Source organism: Protopterus annectens, chromosome 1.part2 (assembly GCF_019279795.1).
Source record: "Protopterus annectens isolate FY-2018-M chromosome 1.part2, PAN1.0, whole genome shotgun sequence".
NCBI lineage: Eukaryota > Metazoa > Chordata > Ceratodontiformes > Protopteridae > Protopterus > Protopterus annectens.
Window position 1 is genome coordinate 471,210,366 of NC_056727.1, and position 24,087 is coordinate 471,234,452.

At 39.9% G+C, this 24,087-nt stretch overlaps 1 protein-coding gene across 1 annotated transcript in view; it reads right to left on the reverse strand.

The window, feature by feature from the left end:
• The window catches only part of RALGAPA2 (Ral GTPase activating protein catalytic subunit alpha 2), a 4,189,194-nt gene that overhangs the window by 1,049,604 nt on the left and 3,115,503 nt on the right, over window positions 1-24,087 (reverse strand). The window lies entirely within an intron of this gene.

Sequence of the window (24,087 nt, forward strand, 5' to 3'; positions counted from 1 at the left end):
GAGGTTGAGGAGTCCCCTGAAAGGGGGAACCGCCCACCAAGTCATGAAGTAACCATTTTGTATGATAGAAAGGACCGAATTCTCTGAAGTGATTATCTGCCAGGAAGGTAGGGGAAGGGTTAGATGGAGGGACAGGGGAGTGGTTCTGGGCAAGGAATTTGATTCACAGTGGAGGAGGTCTGTCTGGGTCAGGCTGCCTCCAAAAGGAAGTAGGGGTTGAGGTGGTGGAGGGTCTAGGAGTGGTTTTCTTCCTAAGGTGCCTCCTTCCCTTAGACTGGGCTGCAGAAGAGTGGGAGGACTGCCTCCTTACAAAATTGGTCTTTTGTGGGTAGTTCCTGTGGTATCTAGGAATGGCAAGATGAGCAAATGTTTCAAATTTTGCAGCTCTTTGCCCTTTTCTTGGAGGGATTTAAGGAGCTCAGCTGAAGCGGTGCCAAAAAAGGCTTTATTATCCAGAAGTGCATCAAGTAATTTGGCCTTGTCTCAGGCAGGAATACTTTCTCAGGACAGAGCAGATGCTGCATACTTGGATGATGCTTCTACAGTATCATAGCTATACTTGATAGAATGCCTGGTCACCTGAGATATAGTAGAGAGCAGGGCAGTTAGCGGAGACTTAGCAGGAAAATCTGCTACATCAGACATTAGAGCAGTAGCCCTAGACAATGAATGTAAGACAAATTTAGCAATGTGGATTTGATAATTAATAACTCTAATGGCCTAGATGGAAGAACTGTACATTTTCTTCCCTAGTCTGTCTATGAACTTGCTATCTTTATCTGTTGGAAACAAAGTAGTAGAGGGTAGCTACCTGGAGGACTTGTCTGCTGACAGCAATAACTGCAGGGTCTAAAGGAGGATTCTTGAACAGGAACTGTGCCTGTTGGAGAACCTTGTAAAATCTATCAGGTCACTTAGAAGCTGGAGGTTGAGAGTCTGGGGCCTGACAGGCAGCTTGAAAGGCATTCTGGAAAGCTGGTAGCAAAGGGAGAACTGCACACGGAGAAGGTTGATGCATCTGCAGAAGTTCAAAATACCTCTTTATTCTCTCAGACACATCAGAAACTTTCCATTTAAAATGCTGTCTCATTAATGTAATGGTATTCCCAAAAGAAAACTCTTCCCCAGTAGAGTCAGGACTAACAGAGTCTTCTTCCAGGGCACCAAAGTCCTTGGGGGACTCAATTTGGGAACTATAAGTCATGGATTCATTTGAGGAAGAGCGTTCTTCCTCCAAGTCTTCCAAGGGCTGCACAGGGTGTTGAACTGGCTGGGGCACCTGAGACTGAAGGGCCTGGAAGGCTCTGAACAAGTTCTGTGAAAAGGCTTCCCATCCTGGTGTAGATTCTGTAGTCCTGTGCTCTTCTTTTTGTTTCTTTTTTAAGGAAACAAGAGTAGTAGTCGGTCTGGGAGCCAATGTCAGGGTGGACGGTAAAGTGGCATAGGCCCCTCCGACACCACGAGCTGTGGTTCCCCCTCACCATCAGGGCCTGATGGTTGAACAACCTCAGCAGATGTATTCTGGATTTCCGCTGAAGTGGCTTCCACCACGGTTCCCAGTTTCAGCCATAAAACCGATGTCCAATAAGACCCTGGGCTATCATCCACTTCGACAGTCTCACTGGACTCCTGAGGTGCTGCATGGGCGTCAGGCCTAACTTTTTTGCCCTTCTTCCAAGGCGGCTCCTCGGAGGTACCTACCTCGCCTTCCATACCTGACGCAAAACATCAGAGTCTTTGATTCTCTAAATATAAATTTAAAGCAGCCAGACAGCTTCTTAAAGTTTTGGGGACAAAGACTGGCAGATGTCACAAGACTTGTACTTGTGGCTTGCCTCTAAGCAAAACAAGCACTTGTGCATGTCCTTGAGTGGAATCTGTCTTCCGCAAGCACACTTTCACTTCCTAGTTGACATGTACATCTGGAATGGAAGAAAAATGGTAAATCAAAAATCCAAAAGGGTACTTAGCTTGAATGCAGAGAGCCAAAGGCAAACGAACAACCGGATTCCACGAGTTGGCAATCGGAAGTCTGTAGATCACTGCGGCAGAAAAGTTCTGAGTTGGGTATATGCAGACTTCACATATATAGCCGACATAGGTTTATGGCTCTAACATGCAACGTTGCACGTACCCCTTATCCAAAAACTATGGTATACTGGCTGGATGTCTGGTGCTGCAGGCAGCGACCTCCCTACTGTTATGAATACTGCAACATGAGAAGAGAAGGACATCACCTCTTCTGAGTTTAGGCAATCATTCTTTCTTCCCATTTAAACATGCCTTTAACTCTGAAAATTCAGATTCTGACTCATATGGAACTGGCGAGGACACCGGGATACATAATCTAATCCTTCCTCTGTGTCAGAAAGCAATTAATCCTCAAAAGAAAAAGTAGGCTGGTGTGGAGGACTGTAGAGACTGTAAAGCTATAAAAAGTCCTCTTTCAAAACTGTACCATTTCATTTTGGGACAACTTGACACAAGCTGCCATGGAAAGAGGAAGAATTTTTTTTTGAGAGTTCTTTCTTTGGAGATTCCAGTTCAATTATTTTAGATGCATCACTTGTATGAACCTTCATGACAGAGTCCATTATCTTCTCTCTTACTAACACCTGAGGTATACTATTTTGTTCCTTCAAGTAAAACAAAATGGTATTCTCGTTTCAGAGCAGACGTCCAGTCTTAGTGGACATGCTTGATTCATGACCTATATCACTTCTGACAGAGCAACACCACAAGGGTTGGGATGGTCAGATTAAAGGTCTAAGGGCACCATGATGGCCACAGTAGATTAGTCCAGCCTAGACAAGGATAGCAAGTTCAAAAGAATAGTTCCTTCAGTCCCTTTCCTTAAGCAGTTTTCTTCTTTTCTTAGCTTGAAAGAGGATGGCTAATGAGTAGCAGTCAGTAGCCATATGGGACTGAGCAAGGAGTTTGGCACACTAATTTTCCAAAAAAAAAAAGATTAAGGCTATTAAGCCAACTGTGAATGGTCTGAGGTTAAGGAAAGACAACTATCCCCAGACACAGGCCAAGTGGGAATCCTTCTATGGGAATTATCTTACACAAGCACATTTTCCTCTTCTGCTAGAAATAAGAGAAAAAATTACAACTTTTAGTCAAAAAATACAGGAAGGTCTGCAGTAAGGCACTTACCTGCCCAGAAAGCTGAGATATGACCATAACATCGCAGTCTATACATGACATTTGACTGAGGTCTTTAAAAGCAAGAAAGCTCTGAATTTTGGCATCATACCTCCCATTTTGTACCAGCATACCCTTCTGCTTCAATGGACGTACAGGGATTTATATCATATTTTTCAGTTTTCAGAAACTCAAAATTCATATGGTCCATTTAACAGACCTTATTCTATACCACATTGGTGATTTTTTTTAAAGCTCAATAATACTTCTAAAACTAACACACCCCCGCGCAAACATAAATTTTTTTTTTTATACAGTCAAGTTTTTGGAAACTCGATATTATGGTCTTGACCACATGAATTTTGAGTTTCCAAAAACTCTATAATATAATATAAATACACATACAGTGGATAAGGAAGGCACCAAGAAGCTTTTGTATTTTGGACAGATGTCTATCTTTGGCAAAATATGTCTCATACAGCTTTATGCTACAGCAACAATGATCTAATGATGAACATTTAAGAATGTGATGTTGTGCTGTATATTTACTGAATTACATGTGAAGAAATTACATTCGATGTTCTAAATATGGTGTGACCCTATGATCCAAACTATAACAAACTTTTTTTTTTCCATTTAACAGACCTTATTCTACAATACAGTGATTTTTTTTTTTTTAAATCTCAATAACATTTCTAAAGTAATGATGAATATCGTCTGTAAAAGTGACAACTTTATTGTTCAACGTGTCCCCACCCACCAGGCTGAGTTAGAAATGTAAGCTCATTACGAGAGTTCAACATCAAGGTTGACATCAGTTGCAACAAGCAGCTCAATTTTAGGATACAGGACACAGGCCTACTGATGAACTTTAAAGGACTGCAGGTGTTTAAAAAAAAAAACTATAAAAAACAGCAAGTCTTCTTGGTCACTTACTACTTACAAAAGATTTTGCTGTCTAAACTCTAGACGCTAGAATGGCAATGAACTGATCATTTGGGCACAATATAGTGTTACTTCTTAAAGGTTGCAGCATAGATTTAAATACAGTCCTTTAAATTCAGCAGTTTTATTGCTTTCATCAGCTGTTTTGAATCTATTTTACACACAAAACATTTGTGTAAAAATGTTCTTTATGACATGAACCTTTCATGTAAACAGTTGTGGTCAGTCACGTCTGTGTGTGTGTGTGTGTGTGTGTGTGTGTGTGTGAGATATATATATACACACACACACACACACATATATATATATATATATATATACACATACATACACACAAACACACATGTATGTGTGCGTGTGTGTATATATATATATATATATATATATATATATATATATATATATATATATATATATATATATATATATATATATATATATATATATCTATCGGTCTTGCACTGTTCCCCGAATGGCCGTTTCACCAAAACTGAAATGGCAGGGCATACTTTCTCGAAAGTGCTTTTCACCGAAAAAGCACTTTCACGGAAGTATGCTGAAAAGTAAGGCAACTCGTGGGGGAATGGCTGCTGCTGAGATCGTAGAACAGTGGGGATAAGGGAATATTCCCTTTTCCCCACTGTAGTGAGATCTCAGAGTAAGAATATAAAAGTAGAGGAGGTGTGGGGGGGACATAGGGGGTGCAGGGGGGACTTGTCCCCCTGCATAAACATTAGTTGTGTGGTTTTTTTTTTTTTTACTTTTTTGAGGGACTTTAGCGAAAGTGCTTTTTCGGTAAAAAGTACTTTCGCTAAAGTGTGTTCAGTTGATGTGGTTTCGGACTATTGAACTTTTGTTCAATAGTCCTAGACTCGTGTGTGTGTGTGTGTGTGTGTGTGTGTGTGTGTGTGTGTGTGTGTGTAGATATATATATATATATATATAGATATATATATATAGATATATACACACATACACACATATACATATATATAAAACTCTGGATGCCCATATCCTTGGCCGTGTGTTATGTTATTTAAATACAAATATGTTTCTAAAATCTAAAACTGGAAGTGTCAGAAAGGTCTACATTTAGAAGCATTCACATTTATTCCTGAAATGCTCTTCTAACAGAGATTGTACCTAAAATGTTAACATACACACTGCTTGCTGGAAATTAAGTCTTACTTGCCGTACTGCCACAATATTTACATAATCATTTACATGTAGTTCACACCTAGGAAAATCAGCATTTCATTTGTCAATTTTAATTTGGTCAAGCATATTACATTTTCCTAAGGAACAGCACCTTATTATGGAGCAAAGAAGGACCATCTGAAACAAACAAACATTAAGTGTTCACTTCTCCTTAACCAGTGCACGAGGTACTCTAGTAACACCTAAGGAAATAGCAAGAATTCCAGGCAAATAAATGGCTTTCATATACCTCATGATCTCTCAGCACTTCGTCTAGACAACTCCAAAACTAATGAGGGGAAATGCTAAAAATCAAGATGTAAATATGGCTCTTGAAAATTAGAAAATTGTTGGAACATGTTTTGCATTAGCATGCATTTATCTAAAGGATTTGAAGTCAAACTCAAATGTCTGTCATTATTTTCTCAATGTTCAGCGATTTGCCAGAAAAGTGCAAATTTTATGAGGAGCAGAGACAAAACATGAGGCAAAGACATGAAAAATGATATGAGAAACAGACCAAAGTAAGAGGCAAATTTGGATTTGCATAATGGCCTGCAATAGGCTAACACAATATTTCCCAAAAAGCAAGAGAAACAGATCTTCAAAATCCAAATTACAGATTTAGTCCATATAGAATAACATTGCTGGCAGGCTGCTATATCCCTCCAGGAAACAATATCACTACCATGGAAAACTTAATAGACTGGATCACAACCTCCCTTCCCCAAGAAAATATCCTACTAGGTGACTTCAATATTGATTGGCTCAACTGCTTGCAGCCAAAACCCAGTCTCCCACATCAACCTTCATGGACTAACCCAACTTATCACATCTCCCACTAGAAGCAACAAAAGATCCAAACACCAATCCATACTGGACTGGATACTTGTATCCCAGCCATCCCTCATATCCCTAGCTGGATGTCTGCCAGACACCCTCAGCGACCACCAACCAACATACCTACTCAGAAGCAAAACTCCACTAATGACCCAGGTAACAGTACGGGAAATCAGAAATAAAAAGCACTTTAACCCTAACAACTTTAACAGGGACGTAAAATCTGTAATTAGACCCCCTTGAAAAGCTTACCACTCAATGAAGCAGTCTCATACTTTAACTCGGCCTTTCTAAATATGTTAAACCACCATGCCCCCCCCCCCCCTGAAACACTAGAATTAAAACCAAGTATGCCCCCTGGCTAAATAAAGACACTAGAGTATTCCTCAAAAACAGGAACAATGCCTGGATACAATTTCACAAGAGTAAAAACCAAATAGACAAACAAAACTACCTTGAACTACGCAACAAGGCCAAAAAGCTGATTAAAACAGACAAAATCTCCTACTATCAAAATACTCAAAACAAACATGCTAACCCCCAAAAGTTTTGGGGAGCAATCAACTCTGTTTTACAACCCGGGAAAACGTCCACCCCCACACCCAAAACAGAAAACAACCAAGATAATATCCTCACCCAATTCAATAGATACTTTACTGAAACAATCCAATCACTAGCTAATAACCAAATGAATACTAATCACTTCACTTCAACACAAGTATCTACTCCAAATGAAACACAAGATAATAGTACCCACTTTAACTTTCATTTAGTATCAATCAAAACCATTCAAAACCTTCTCCAAAAAACTCAAACCCACCACCCTGGCCGGAAAACCTACCCGCTGAATATCTGCAATTAGCCTCAGAAGCTATAGCCTATCCCATTACTATCCTTATTAACAGATCCATCTCAGAATGTACTGTATCCCATTTATGGAAAATATCCCATATAATACCTCTACATAAAGGGGGTAACTCCTTTGAATTCAATAACTATCGGCCTACAGCTATACTATCCCCCTTATCAAAAATCCTGGAGAGGGTAATACATACTCAAATGATGGAATACATGCTAGAAAACAAATTATCTGCACAGCATCATGGCTTTAGAACCTTTCATAGTACCACCACTGCACTTACATCATTCACTGACACAATCAATCATCACAGAAATAAGGGACGTCTCGTATCTGCTACATTCCTAGACTTATCCAATGCTTTCGACATGGTTAACCACACTAAACTTCTTCACTCACACTCTGCCTTAAATCTTAGTACCTCCTCTATTACATGGTTCAAGAGCTATCTATCAGGTAGACAAGTAAGCAGTACAATGGCAGAATCAAATACCCCCCCCCTACTGCCTGTTTCCCTAGGGGTTCCCCAAGGCTCCATCTTAGGTCCCTTACTCTTCACCCTTTTCACCAATCAACTCCCATCTGCCACCCCTAAAGCCTCTATAGTCCAATATGCAGATGATACCACCATATGTGCAGCCCCCTCACTTGATCACCTCCTCTCCCAAACACAAGAATACTTCTCACTAGCCGAAACCTGGTTCAGCAATCATCAGCTCATTCTTAACCCATCTGAAACAAAATTACTCCTCTTCAGCTCTCAGAGATCCTTTCCCCTAACAGACAACTTTTCTATCACCTCCACCCATACCAAACTGCTAGGCGTTGAAATAGATAACCACTTTAGATTTGATTCTCACATAGCCCATACCATAAAGAAAGTTCACAAAAAACTTGGACTGCTCTATCATAACAAACACTATCTCTCAAAACAATCTAAAACAACAACAGCCAGGACAGTTCTTATAGCTACGTTGCTTTATGCTTCCTCTGTGTTCACTAACCTTCATAAAACTGATCTAAACAAACTTGAATCCTGCTATAATAAAATAGCTAGATTTGCCACAGAATCATCCTATAGAACACATCACTGTGAGTCTCTCAACAAGCTTAACTGGTTAGAACTCCCACTACTATTTCAAATAAATCAACTCTCACTAGCACACAAAATATTAAACCACTCAGACAAAATCCCAGCTCTTCAACATCTTATACATCCTCACACCACAACAAAAACCTTGAGATCTAGCACCCTAAATCACCTAGAGGTCACCAAATTTAACAATGAGGCAGGAAAATATGTCTACAGCCACTCTCTCTCTAAACTCTGGAACTCCCTTCCTACCCACCTAATATCTAACAATTCTACCACTCAATTTAAGAAACTCCTTAAAGTTCACTTCATGAATAAAAGACTATGCTCCTGTCTCACCCCTGGATAAAAACTGAGATTGCAGCTAACTGCCATACAACATAACAAAAACTGCTTTTTTCTCATCCTATCTAGAAGGCCAACCATGACTATATGAAATGAAATGCTTTACTTTCTAGTTAAGATGGTAGTATCAACATTTCCAACAAGTCTAACAACCAATATATGGATTCTATCTATAGCTTGTCTTATTTTGGAATGTATTATGGAATGTCCTGTCTTGTGCTTTTCATATTTAATTTGAGTGTGTGGAATTTGCTATCACTTGATTCTAATCTTAGTCTGCCTGATATGCAAGTTAATTCTAAAATCTTTGAAATGTTATGAATCTATGGACTTGGAGCTTTTCTCCCCGGGCCTCCTCTGAAAATGGACCTGTCTCCATTCGGACTTTCTAGCTTAACAAATGTAGAATAAAAAATAAAATTGCTTCTGTGTAAATAACATTCTTTTTACAGTGGTGATAACCCAATGCTAAATAACACTTGGCAGTTGGTAGATTTTAACAGTGAAGCTGAATAAATAACATCTTTACACATCCCTTATTATAAAGGGTCTAAAATAACAAGAGCTTTCCACATAACACTTGGCTTATACCAAGATCATGCCTCTTTTCCAGGAAGATCTTGCTAACAAAAACACAGAAATGATATGATGACGTTATTATTAGAACAAAAGTGCTCATCAGAATTAATAAAGATGTCTGCATTTTAAAATGGATGTAATGACTGATTACAAGTAAAAGACATGAAAATATTTCTATGACTTCATGGCAGTTTTTTTCTACACCTTAACTGCTTTAAGTTATAATTTTCTTTTTATTACAAAGGTAAACAGTTATTATAGCAGGTAATAAGGCAGATGAAAAATTGTTTACATGATGGCTTAGCATTTTTCTAATGGAAGGAGAGAGGATGGAATGCTCATAAAATGTAGGAAGCTGATCAGGAAAGATGAAACAATGTTAGAGCTACTGGATTAGACATGTGCCAAAATTTTTATGGGTGTGGACTTGTTTTTGTGTACATGTTTAGGTGTACATCTTTAAAGTCAAGTTGGTCCATTTAAGCACAAAAACAGAAATCTCAACTCTGCCCCTGACTGTCATTTATAATCAGATTCAGTCAACGAAGAATTCTATTCCAGTCTCCATGAAAAAAGGCACAGAAGTTAAACGGAAAAACAAAATGTTACTTAGAGACAGTGACAGTATGTGTCAGTATTAAGATTTGCAATACAACAGACAGTATGATTTTTCAAATGCTTTCATTACTTTACCAGCCTTTGTGCTGATTCAAAACATCATGCATGGCTACGAAAACAGCTACAACATGAAATTTCTTAAGTGCAATATGAGACTAGATAAAAGATGAAAGCCAGCAAATGCCTTTGATATAAATAATTAATGCACAATATGTAATCTGGAGAGTCCAGAAATAATGGTTTTAGCTGTAATGCATTACTTATTGCTTTCTTTACTGATATATGACAAGTGTCGTAAAATACAAGCGGCTCAGAAACGTCTTCTAATGGAAATGTGGGAAGACAAATTCAACTACCACTGAGTCTGTGTGTGAAACTGTTCTACGTCAGCCAGTACACTTTCCAAAAAAGATACACAAGCAATCTGAACAGCTCTATAAGGGAAGGTACACAATTAAAAGTGTGTACATAACATGCAGATCTTCCAGGAAATAAACATCACATTTGCACAGTGACAAATACGAGCCAACATTTCACCAGAAAAGGGGACATAACCATTTTACTCTGGGGGCATGTAGCTACCTCTTATTACTAGAGATTGAAAATCATCATCTCAGGGCTTCTGATTCTTTCCACATCAAATATAAGGAGGCAGATTATGCTGATAATCCACAAATGACCTGCTTGGGAAACAGAACATACATCACTGTCACAAACAAACCTCATCTCTGTGATACAGACACAAACATACATACATATACTCTGCAGAGTCTGTGTTTATGCACAGAAAACAACAATCCAAAAATCATATGCTCTAATTACTGTTAACTTTTCAGAAAGTAAAAAATTGAAGATGACAACTTATATACACTAATCAGATTAAGCGAGATTCAGACTTTTTTAAACTTAACAGAAGTAAATTTAAGTTCCAGTGTAACAAGATAAATATGCATATTTTTTCAGTACAATATTGCTAATTTAATGCATCTCTTTTCTGTTACAGACTGCCCTCTGAAGAACTGCACTTGTCTGCTGTGGAATTCTAAAATGATTACATCAGTTCTTTATGATAACAGCTCTACAAATCACTAGAGACCCAGAATTAGTGACCTACTTGTCTCATGAGGACACCTTGCATATCTATATTAAAACAAACAATGATGAAATATTACTGCGAAATGTCTCTGCTAACAGAAGTGCCTTACACTGTTGCAATACCTTTTTTAAACAAGCAGGAGCTGTGACACAAGAGATACTATACATGCCACATTAAAACATTTCAACATTATATATTACGTGCTGCCTCAACATTTAAGTCCAACAAAACATTTTCATTAAGAAAATATTTGTCTAAAGTGAGGTTTTTTTTTTTTTATCATCTCCCAACAGCCACGCTGATAAAAGCCTCTGCTGGCAGATTACTACAACACTCTAAGTCCATCCATATCTATTTATTTCCATTTGTAAACTGGGGTAGAACATTGATCACAATGGAACTTTTTCAGGCTCAACCTAAAGAGTTACAACAAGCAATGCTTAAACACAGAATATAATGGTGAAAAACTAATATGCACAGATATCTTCAGAAATGCTTACAACAGAGAATATAATGTCAAGAATCAGACATACATAAAGGTTAACGTATACACCTGAAATGTATGAGTAAATATGCTGATAGATAAATAACATTCCTATTATCACTACACATGCCTGAAATAAATAATATTTGCAATATGTGCAGTTTGAAGGGGGAGAAGGAAGGAACAGGCTAAAGAAGGGGAATGGAAGTACAGTCAAGGAAGCAAGGACAAGGAGTGTGGGGGATATGAAAGACCATTGGAAGGAAGAGTGTGCATGTGGGACTACTGTTGTTTTGTGAGGCAGACGATTTAAACATCAGCGTAACTAACTCATCCTTCCTTTTAAAAATAATTTACAAGAGGCATCTTACTGTAAATACTCTTTTCAGTTGCACCTGGAAATGTTAGCCACGGGAAACTGATCAGTTTGATTGGGGCTGATTCCAAAACTTGAGGAGCCTTTGTCAGGAGACTGTGATTTGTCCTATGGAGCTAATTTCTAGGGGGGGTTAAGCAGGGTATATAAGGAAAGTGAGAGCTCATTTTGTAGGTTAAGATCTTTTGGTTAATCTGCTGGAGAAAAAAGGGGGCTATGGAAATTTCCAATTTTTTTGTGATTGCTTTATTTAGCTTTGATAATCAAACTGAGTGCTGTTCTCTTTTGCAGCCCAAGGTAATGCATTTGCAGGTTCTGGTTGCTGCTGTTTGTAGGGATTTAATGTTTTTAATGGATGAAATAATGTACTGTTTAGTTTAATATATATATATATATATATATATATATATATATATGTGTGTGTGTGTGTGTGTGTGTGTATATATATATATATATATATATATATACATATATGTGTGTGTGTGTATATATATATATATATATATATATATATATATAATGTAAAGAATAATGTTTTTAATGGCAATAATTCATAACAGGATTCTTTTGCCTGTTGGTGTCCTGCTGTGCGGGGTAAGAAAGCGAGGGATCTTGTCTGCCCAAAAAGTAGTGTGCTAACTTTAGACTTTGTTCTGGTCATGTTGAATTAGTTAGGGCTTTGTTAAATTCAGATTCTTAGCTATATGAAGGGTAGGATTGTCTGTAAGGGTTCTTGATTGTTATAGTGTATGGTACATTGTTTTAGTAGTGTAGCAATGTTTTGTGTGGTTCTGAAGAGCACTACCTTTTTCTTCTGGGATTTAGGATTAGTTGCTTTTGCTAAGCCAGTAAAAAGGTGGGTGAGGTCTATTCTAGCACTTTTTTGAATGTGCAGTTACTGAGCTAGCCCTAAACATAACCATTTTGTCTGAGTACAGAATAATTTTGAACTGCAGCTGTTCAACAATCAGACTGTTGAACAAGAAGAAAAGTAGTGGGGGATAAAATTGATTCATGTGATACTTCCCTACGAACAGGTGATGAGGGAGTAATGTCTGAACTGATTTGAACTTTAAATTGTCTGTTGCAAAGGAATTCTTTGAATCACGGGACAGAGTATTGGGGATGAGTCCTGGGATAAAGGAGTTTAGAAGTTCATGGTATATAAGACCAAAGGCTTTTGTCAGTATCAAAACAGTGCATGCCTTTAAATGCAGCCAGTGTGCTACAACATGACCAAACTCCCTGCTCGTGCAGGGAAAGAATGTTGTATTTTTTTGAAAGTAATAAGCAAGTTCTATTGGTATTAGTTTTTTTTCAAAGATTTTGTCCAGGACTGGTACAAGTAACATAGGTCTCAAATTTTGCTGTTAGCAGGTTTGGGCAGTTTGAGTAAAGGTCTTACTCTGGCTCACCTTCATACAGATGAAATAGAATTAAACGTAAAATAAAGGTTGTACTTTACAGGAATTAGTCTGATTTATCCTGAGGGAGGCCCTGCCCGTATGAAATATTAAATAGGGGGCCTGCAGGACATGGCTTGAATTTGCAATAATCTTCTGGCTGAAGTGATAGCTATCAAAAACAAAGTTTTCCAGGACAAAAACTTTAAATCACAAGTTGCCGAATGTTCAAAAGGGGACTAAGTGAGAGACTGTAGGACCAAAGGTAAATCCCATGGAGCAATGGGTTCTTTAAACAGAGGTCTTAGCATTAAGGTTCCTTTTAAAAAGGCCTTATAAAGTTTATGAGACATAAGTGAAGAACCATCAAAACCAATATGGAAATTAGATATCGCAGAGAGATGTACTCGAGTGGTAGAAGCTGAGGAGCCAGACTGATAAAGAAATGGTCAGAAAATCTAAAACTTTATCTACAGGTGCGGCTTAGGGATCAATATTAATGTCAAGTGACCATCTAACAAATTTTATCCATTTGTTATGGTACAGCTTCGTAGATGAAGGTTTGTGGTGGGCCAAAATGATTTGTCAGACCAGGGAAATAAGACAGGAATACCTGCCAATCATGGGAACTGGAGAAGCCATGCAGTGAGCTTGAGATGCTGGAGATTCGGATGAATCATTCCTTCTGGGTGAGATAACAGGTCTGGAGCAGAGTCCAAAATCCAAGGTTTCTGAGGTAGGTAAGGCCAAAGGAAGGGGAAACCAAATTTGAGTCCAGAATGGAGCAATGAGGATTATTTTATTCTTCGACCTCTTGGCTTTCTTTAGAAACTGACATATCAGAGGAGTCGGGGGAAAAAAATACAGAAGACCAGGGGGCCAACTGTGGAGAACAGTGTCTCTGAGCGACTCCCCTGGAGGGGGGATTAGGGCAAAGTAATTGCTGTACTTGTTGTTCAGAGGGGATGCAAACAGATCGCAGCAAGGTTGACCCCAGTGGTGGAATATCTTTTCCGCCACTACTGGATTGAGAGACCACTCGTGAGGCATTAGGATAGCTCTGCTCAACTTGTTTGCAATCAAGTTGGAGCTCCTCGGAATGTGTGTTGTCATTAGAAAGTGGTTAGAAGAAATTGCCCATTGCCATATTCTGATGGTTTCTTGACAAAGTGGGTAAGGCTTGGTTCCCCCTTGTTTGTTGATGTACCAGAGTACCAACATGTCTGTTTGTATTGTCACTGTTCCAAAGGGGAGGGTATCTTGAAATGCTCGCAACGCTAAGAGCACCACCCTCATCTCTACAACACTGATATGCAAATTGGCCTCCATCTGGGACCAAGTGCCTTGGACTGTCCTTCCCAGATAATGTCCCCCAACCCTATCGGGGAAGCATCCGTGGTCACTATGGCTTTGGGCTGAGGTAGGACAAAGGGACGGCCTGACAAGATTTTATGGGAAATAAGCCACCAAGATAGGTCTTGTTTGCAACAACTGGTGATCAAAATCTGATGAGACATTGGTTGGTTTAATACTGACCATTGGGAGATCAGAAGGCATTGAAGAATCCACATGTGATATCTGGCCATGGGAACTAAGGTAACAGAGGCTGCCATTTCTCTTTGCATCTCTAATAGGAGTGATGCAAATCCCGTGACTGCGTCTAGTATAGCTCTAATGAATTCCAGCTGTTGTGTGGGTTCCAAATGGGATTTTTCATAATTTACTGTGATTCCTAAGGTGGTGCAAAGATGAAGGGTGTAACCTTTTGCCTTTACAAGTTGACACCTGGTGGAAGAGGTAAGGAGCCAGTTGTTGAGATATGGAAATACTCGGAACCTTAGCAGTCTAAGATGTGCTGCTACCACTGTCATGCATTTGGTGAACACCCTGGGGGCCGTGGTAAGGCCAAAGAGCAGTGCCCTAAATTGACAGTAACTGGCTCCCAGTCGAAACTGCAGCGAGAGAGTCTTCTGGAGTGCTTGTCCATTTTTATGTGGTAATATGCATCCTGAAGATCTATTGAGCACATACAGTCGTCTTTTTCCAAAAATGGAAATAATGACTGTACAGAGACCATCTGGAATTTGGCTTGTTGAACTGACTCGTTCAACTGGCTGAAATCCAAAATGGGTCGCCAGTCCCCTGTTTTTGGGCTACTAAAAAGAACCTTTAGTGGATTCCGGATTCTCTCTGGTCTGGTGGGACTGACAGGATGACTCTCTTGTCGAGCAGTTTTTGGATTTCTAAGACTAGCGTTTCCCTGTGACTGGGTAGAACCTCTGGGAGTCTTTTTTGTGTTTTTGAATTTATTGAGAAGGGAATGATGCATCCTCTGGAAATGATCCCCTGCACCAATTTGTCCATTGTCATCTCTAGCCAGGCAGATTGGTGCAGGGATAATCATCCCCTGACTGCCTCCAGAGGAAGGCAATTAGGCCTCCATTCAGAAGCGCTGGTAGGAGTTACTTGAGAAGGAATCTCTGGACCCTTGGTTCTGCTAGCCACTTCTGCTTCTTGGACAGCATCTTCCATTATTACTTCCCCCTCTACCCCGGGAGACGTCCTTGCCACATGAGTCTTGGAAAGGCCCTTGGGTCATTTTGAACCATAGCCTCCCACTTCTCTGGTTCCTAGATTAGAGCTGTTGAGGAGTGGAGAAGCATACGGCCATGGCAGAAAGTGTCTTCCCATCTTTCTCACCTTTGGCTAGTGTGTCTTTAACCTTGGGTCCAAACAGGGATGATCCAGCAAACGGAGCACTGACAAATGAAGATTTAAATGTCTCCGCAAAATCACACAAGCACATCCAGGAGTGCTCTCCTGATGACTACGCCTGAACCTGGTGCTCTTGTTGTCCCTTCAGCTGCACGAGCAATTAGCCTCATGGACGAACTGAAAATTGATTCAAGGGTGATGGGCTGAGAGGTAACCTTATCTCAGACCCCTTCAGCTACTACTCCTGTGAGAGGGTCTGAAAGCTCTTTGTTCAGATTTCTCTGTAACCTAGTGAAGTGTGCCATAAAATTCAAGGACCTGAAAGCAAAGGTCGATGAAGCATATACATGCTTCCCAAACCTATCCATAGTCCTAGACTCCTTGTTAGGAGGATGGACAGTAGGGTTATCTTCTGCAAGTTCCTTTTTGGTGGCTGCTGTTATCACCATGGCATCTACAGGAATACCCTTGGCCCAATGTTGCTCATCCTTAGGGGGGACAGAATCCAGTCAGGTCTCTTAGAGATCGGCTAATGGAGTCACTCATCTTCCAAGCCCACTGAGCAATCAGTTAATATCATCATCAGCGGGTTGAGAGATCCAAAAGGTAGCGGGCTGGGCATGAAAAGCCTCCAGGTATAATGATCCCCCTGAGGAAGGTTGAAGGGAAGTCCAGCCACCCCTATGTTTCAGGATTTCTAGGATGTCCCCGACGGAAACATCATCAGGGGCGACCTGGGGAACCTTCCCCTTCATCGAAATCAGTATCCTCTGTGAAATACTCTTCTAGGGAGTCCAAGTGCTTCCTCTTGCAGTTTTTCTTAGAAGGTATCTCTTCAGTGGGATGTTCCAGAGAGGTATCCAAAGAAGAAATCACCATGGCGGCTCATTCTTAAGGCTTCTGTGCCCTCTGTCCCAGGGATGAGCCTGAAGGAAGCGCCGGTCAAGGGGATGTACAAGATACTTGGCCCGACAGGGATGGCATAAACTGGGAATCCACAACAGAGAAAGCTTCCTTCATGGCCCGAAAGGCAGCCCTCCCCCTGTAGAGGGATGGCAGCCCAGAACCGAAATAAACCGTGGTCCCACCCCGAGGAAGTCACCTCAGAAGTAGAAGCCAAGGTCAAGCTTACGAATCCCAAGGCCCCGAGGGGCATGGAGGACTCCAAAAGTATTGAAGTGGAACCCTGCCCCTTGGAACCAGCAACAAAGCCTCGACCCCAGGTCTCTGGTTTCGACAAACTGGAAGAGCTCAAGACAATCATTAGTGCTGGAGAAGTAGCTGTACCTGGCACTGAGACAGTTGAAGCTGGGAAAGTTGGTTCCAGGGACTCTGAAATCTTGGCTGGATTCAGAGGAGGAATCTGAATGGGTGTCAAGGAAGGACCAGCTCAGGAGCAGAGTTGGCTTGGAACCGAGGATGGAGGCAATCCCCTCCCATTGAGAAGCTGGTCAACCAGTCTCATAATATCTGACTCGGAAAAGCTCTTAGTAGACCAAATACAGGAGGCTGATGGGGACCTAGGTGATCTCGGTTCCAAAACGGGACTTGGTGGATGGTCAGAAAACCGGTCCACTATTGGAGAATAAGAGGTCCTTGGTAAAGAAATAGGACGAGGCTGTTTCGGTACAGATGATTCAGTTGGTACCAAAGCTCCAAATGTCTGCACCGAAGTTTGTTTCAAAGTCGAATCATCTTCACCTACCGGTGCCAAACATACAGTAGACGCCGTATGTGGTTTGACCAATTTAGGAAGCGGTTCTGAGGAACTTGTCGCAAACGAATGTGGGTTTTTTTATTAATTGTGGATGATGAAGATGAAGAAGAGGAACAGCTGGCTTCAGTCTTGGGACCAGATATCGCCTCTTTAAAATCACTCTTCAGGAGTCGCTTTAAAATAAGTGTTTCTGTGCTCAGTCAAGGTTCTGGAGGAGAAACCATGGCAAACAGCATAATCCTCCTGGAGATGGACAGCACCTAAACAATATACACAGAAAATGTGTCCATCTAAGTTGGGCATTTTTCTGTTGCATTTTTGGCACCTCTTAAACCTAGAGGTGCACTTAGCAGATTTATCAGCCACGGTAACAAAATAAAGGCCTAACGTACTCTAACACATGCATGAAGAAGAAAAAGAAACAGATAAAAAGAATCTTTTTTTTTTTTTGAAAAAGGACAGGAAAAGGAGAAAAAATTACCAATGATGGTAAGAAAGATTACGCTGAGGTAGAGGAAGTAAAAAAGGAAGTACTAACAATGGTACGTTAAACTACCTAACAGTAGAAAGTAAGGTAAGGGAGAAAGCACTCACACATGCACTAAAATAAGAGAGGAGTGGGCAGAAGAAACTTACAATATTATAATGCCAAAGCTCGAGAGACAGGTTGGATGCATCCGACATCGCAAAGCAGCAAACGAAATCTGAGGTAATTTAGTAAGGGGCATTATGGGTATAGTCTAGCTTGAGGGTTTTGGGAGGCGCGAGTTGGAAAAATGCCAGAGTCGGTTCCAAGGTTCGGAACTGAGCCAACAGTCAAGGATTACAAAAAGAATGACAACATTTCTTTTAAATATATTAAAATAGCCCCCTTTATGAGAAAGGTTGAGCATATGCCAAAAAAGAAACAAAACTTTGAAATAAAAACTTGTTCCATGGCAACGCCCTTGATACATACTCCAGCAAACTAGCTGAGGGGTTTGCTGGAGTGTGCATCATGACAATGGCCTTAACACAAACTCCAGCAAACCTGTCAGCTAGTTTGGATATCAGGGAAATCAGCGGGTTTATAATTTTATGTCTTCAACGAAGATATACAATCAAAATATGTTGGAACTACAAAATATAAACTCTACTTTATCACATTATATGGTCAAAGTGGATGACAACTGACAGAAAATGAACAAGCTTCAAACCTAATTTCCAACCATATGGCCAAGACTGATACCTCTCTCATGAGCTTTGATCAATGCAAAGCAGTAGTAGTAGCCTATCTGGAAAGTTAGCCAAGTCTCTTCTGTGACTTTGTGCCTTGTGGATGTTAGTTTTACTTTTTCATATCCCTGAGAAAATGAAAAGAATATGCCCCAGATCCCCCGACCCCCCACCCCCGTAAGTGTTAGAGGTGCTTGAACTTGGCAATAGGTTCTTGGCCACACATATTTTTTTAAGAACATTTTAGCCTGGGGGAGTTTTGGGGTGAGGTTTACTGACTCTGTCAGTTGATACAGGCTACAAGCTTAGTGTTTTTAAATTCTATCATAGTGTCTAGAATGGTGCTGCCTAATGATACGTTTTTCAAAAGCTTTTGTTTTTGGTTTTACCTTTATTAGCACAGAAATACATCACAAAGAAGTGGAGGTGTGGTAAGTTTTCATTTGTATAAATGTACGATTGCCTACGTAGTAAGTGATGGTTTAATAAAGCTGTTTCTTGTTTGCAAAAAGGCAGGAACTGAATAATGTAATGTAATGTTGCTTAGATTATATGACATATATAACAACACATGTGAAGTAAAATATTTTGTGTGTTAATTACAGTGCGAGTACTTTTATATGAATGTAAATTTCTCTATGTCACAAGTGATAATTCAATAAAGGTGTTTGAAAAAAAAAAGAGGCAGTAATGATGACTGTTCCAAAGATGATCATAGGAAGTTACTAGGCTATTGGCCCTGAGGTCCTTACAAGCCTAGCCAAGAATTTAGCCCATGTTCCGACAAGTCAGCACCCAATGCCCCTGTCCAGCAGGGACACAGATGGAATCCCAGGGGTGTATTTTCTGTTACCCATGCAGTTATACAGGTTGCACTTAAAAAGGGTTAATGAGGTACTCTGCTTGACATGGAGAGGGAGTCTATTCCAGAGAAGGGGGAGTTTCTGGAACACAAATTTGTCCCACCAAGTCCTGCTGATGTCACAGACCAGGCTAAGGTCACACTTACAGGTTACTCGAGTGGAGCTTGACTTGTGGATATGCAGCAGTCCCATCAAGGCGGGGTCTGAGATTGCTTTTTATGACAGACAGAGGTCACTTCTGAGGAGTCAGTATGAAATTGAGTAGAGGGACAGGGCTTTTACCCTGCATGTGTATGGTAGATGTTTGAGGCACTGGATTCTCCTGGTGAGGAACCTCTGTAATCTCTCCAGCTGCTCCATGTGCTTTGTGAGGTACATGCCGAAAGGGGCATTGTACTCAATAATGGGTCTTATTACAGAAGAATACAGGAATGTTATGGTTTCCTTGTCCCTGGATAAGATACCCTTACTAATGAGGTGGGCTATGTAGAAAGCTTTCCATACAATGGAGGCAATATGGTGGTCTGGAGCATTTCTCCCCGGGCCTCTGCTGAAAACTGGCTTTGTTCCAAATCGGACTTTTCCGGTAAACAAATGTTAAATAAATAAAAGTCAGTTTGCTATCAACCTGGGTGCCCAGGTCCCTCACTACTGATTGTGTGCTTAGGACCTTGTTATTAAAGTGATAATTTGTGGGGACATCTCTCTCTCTCCCCAAAGGGGATGACAGAAGTAAACAGACTATATTACTGTGCTGCTAAATTAATAACTGATAAAGTTCTATCACAGGAACATAAGGTAAAGAGGGGGCAACAGTGTATAGCATCATGGTAATATCGAATAGAGAAAACTATAAAGCTAAGACAAAAAGTATCATTGTTAGAAGATTATAGAAGAGGGAACAGATCAATGAAAATATTAAGAAAGACAGATGTGATAAAAGCAATGCGTGGTATTAGAACAGACCAGGATCTATTATGCACTATTGGAGATAAACTAAAGGCGGAAAGACTTAGAAGATACGAAGAAAAATATTAGGGAAAAACACAAAATAAATAAATTATTGATGACCCAAAAAAGTTTTATAGAGAACTGGGAAATAAGGTAAAAGGAATAGATTACTTCCTTTTTTTTTTTTTGGCAGTCTGATACATTTTGGAGAAGTATCTATGAAGATCCTGTGGAACATAACAAAGATGCTAAATGGATAGAAGAAGTAAAAGAGAGAATAAGAAGTTTAAAGGTACAGGATATGAAATGGGATGAAATAACAACTAGAGAGATTGAAATAAAGTTGAGAAAAGCCTCTAACTGGAAAACCCCAGGCCCAGATGCAGTACCTAACTTTTGGCTTAAAGTATTAACTTCTTTGCACAATGATTTAGCCATGAGTAAGAACTATTTATATATGCACCCCAAACACACACCGCACTGGTTAACAACAGGAAAAACAATGCTCTTACTTAAGAGTGAACCTGCAAGCTACCCTAAAAATTATAGAACAATAACTTGTCTTCCGACAACATACAAACTATACACGGGAATTGACGCTAACAGAGTTTATAGTCATTTAGAAGAAAACTCAATTATGGCAGTAGAACAAAAGGGCAATAAAAGAAAGTCAGATGGAACAAAGGACCATTTGTTGTTAAAGTTATAGTGGAGAACTGTAAGAAGGGGAAGAACCTAGGTATGGCATGGATTGACTACAAAAAAGCATCTGATAGTATCTCACATTCATGGATAAAGAGAGTGCTTAAAAATGTATAAGATACACCTTACACTGATTGATTACATTACAGTAACCATGAAACCGTGGCAGACCACTTTGCAATTAAGCTATGATAAAGGACAGATTATTATCCCAGGGATAAAAATTCAAAGGGGGATATTCCAGGACGAGACTCTGTCACCCTTTTCACTCAGCCTTGCCATTAGCCCATTAAGCTGCTTACTTAACAGCCTAGACCATGGCTATAATTTTGGCTTCTAGAAAACAACAAAGTCTAATGACTCCTCTTCTCTTTGTTGATGATTTAAAATTGCACAGCTCATCAGATGGGGAACTGAAAGCTCAGCTGCAGGTTGTCAAAACTTCTTCAGATGATATTGGAATGTCATTTGGTCTTGATAAATGTGCAAAAGCAACCTTTAAAAAAGGAAAATTGCAGCACCAGGAAAACATCAGTTTGGGACAAGAATGTGATATAAAAGAATTTGAGCAAGAGGGGGTGTATAAATACTTGGGAATTGATGAAGGATCAGCAATAAAACATGAACAAATGTGAATAAGGCTTAGTAAGGAGTACTTTAGAAGACTTAAATTAATCCTGAAAACAGCACTGACACCTAGGAACAAGATCCAAGCTATAAATCAATGTGCTCTTCCTGTCCTAACTTATAGTTTTGGAGTGATTGACTGGCCCCAAAAAGTGTTGGATAGATTGGATATCAAAACAAGAAGGATGCTTCATGCTCACCAAATGATTTATAAAAATCAGTGTATACCAAGATTATATATCCCCTGTTCTGAAGGAGGGATGGGCCTCCTTGAAATTGATTACATGTATAGATCTGCAATCGTGGGACTCCACACATCTACTGACCTCACAAGATCCAAATGTGGTGAAAGTTTTGAAACAGGAGGAGAATAAATCTAAGATGACATCTCTGCTTAATTTAGCAGAATCATATCGACGTCAAGCAGGAATGGAAATCAAACCAGAAGTGGATAAAAACCAGGCAGCAACTGAATGTGCTAAAAAAGAAAAGAAAGAATATAAGGTGAAGGGTCAGATGAGAAGGCAAGAAATGTGGAAAAAACAAATATAGTTGCAAGTATAAAAAACTTCTGGAAGAGCCTCATGTTGATCAAGAATGAACGCAGGAATGGTTAAGGAGAGGTGAATTTACATCAAGAAATGAAAGGTTAATATTGGCAGCCCAAGATAGTGGACTGCTTACACGCTGGTTTACTAAGTCCACTGAACATGTGGGAGAAACAGACAATTGTAGGTTTTGTGGAGCTAAGTTCGAAACAGTTATACACCTTATTGCTGGTTGTGATGCTCTAATGGCAGAGGGACTGTATACTGAAAGCCATAATAATGTGGCGAGATTGTTACACTGCAGATTGTGCAAACATTATGGTATCGAAGTGACTGAAAAACATTTGAAACATGAGTCACAGAGAATCAGAGAAAATGATGAAGTTTACATCACATGGGATCACCTAATACCAACAGTCCAAAAGATAGATGCTAGAAAATCGGACATAATGATCCAAGAAAAGAAGACAAATGTAGCATTGATCATTGAAATTGCCACACCTAGTGACTATGGTATCTTGCCTACAGAGACACAGTCATAAAATACCTTGATCTGCAGGCAGAAACGAGAGCCATGTGGAAGAAAGATGCCCAGACAGTTCCAATAGTAGTAGGAGCAACTGGTCTTATAAAAAAGAATTTACAATCATATTTAGATATGTTACCAATTCATGTAACACCGTATGAATTGCAGGAGGAGTCATTGCTGGGCACATTGCGGGTACTGCAAAGAGCACTTTTGGCTAACATCAAAGGGTGAAATAATACTAATTTCATGAACTTTAATCGTACTCTGACTTAGGAATGGGGGGTCCATTCCCATCATGGTATTAGAAACCCAAAAGACTTGGAGAAATCAAAAAAGGGATGATGATGCATTTTTTGGCATTCAGTTTGAGACCATTTTCTGGCACCAGTCATTTGTGTGGGTGAGATCCTCTTGGAGGATGTCCATATCACTAGAGGAACTGATACCAGTGCCCAGCTTGCAGTCATCTGCAAATTGGTCAGCCTTAGCCCACTGGTTTTGGCCTATGCCTCAGAAAATTATACCCCAAACACCAGAGGCCACCAAGACCGATCCCTGGGGTACGCTGCTTGTTACAGGTCTACTGCTTGAGGTGGCTTCCCCTATTTTGACTAGATGGGTTCCGTCAGTGAGCAAGTTTGCTACCATCTGGTATAATATGAAATGATGCCTAGTTGAGAGAGTTCATCTATTATACCCAAGTATCAAAGGCTTTGGCCATGTCAAGGTAGGCAGTGTGCACAGTCTTCCCCTCGTCCATGGCTTTGGTGACTGTCTCAGAGGTCGACCAAATTTAACAGGCATGACCTCACCTTGACAAAATCAAACTGTGTGGTATCGAGTGTTTGGAGGTTGCCCATGTCCTTGTGAATGAGGTCTTTGATAATACGTTCCATGGCCTTGCAGATCAGACTAATTCAACTAGTGGGTCTAAAATTTCCTGCCAGACTTTCATCACCCTTCCTTCCTTCCAACTCCCAAGCTTCTCCTCTCCTGTGTCAATGTTATTTAATAAAAAAAAAAGTTATAAAAAAATTAAAACAACTTAAGCTTGAAGGATGATGATGGCAATCAGCATCCCTCTTCCCATGCCTCACCTATAAAAGAATCAACTAGCATAGGTTGGACAATCTGTGCACTCTTATTCTCCAAAGATGGAAACAAACCAAGTGTGATACTCAAAGCAATTCAAGCTACTTTTCTATTAAAAATATATGTTATCTTATCACTCTTAAAAA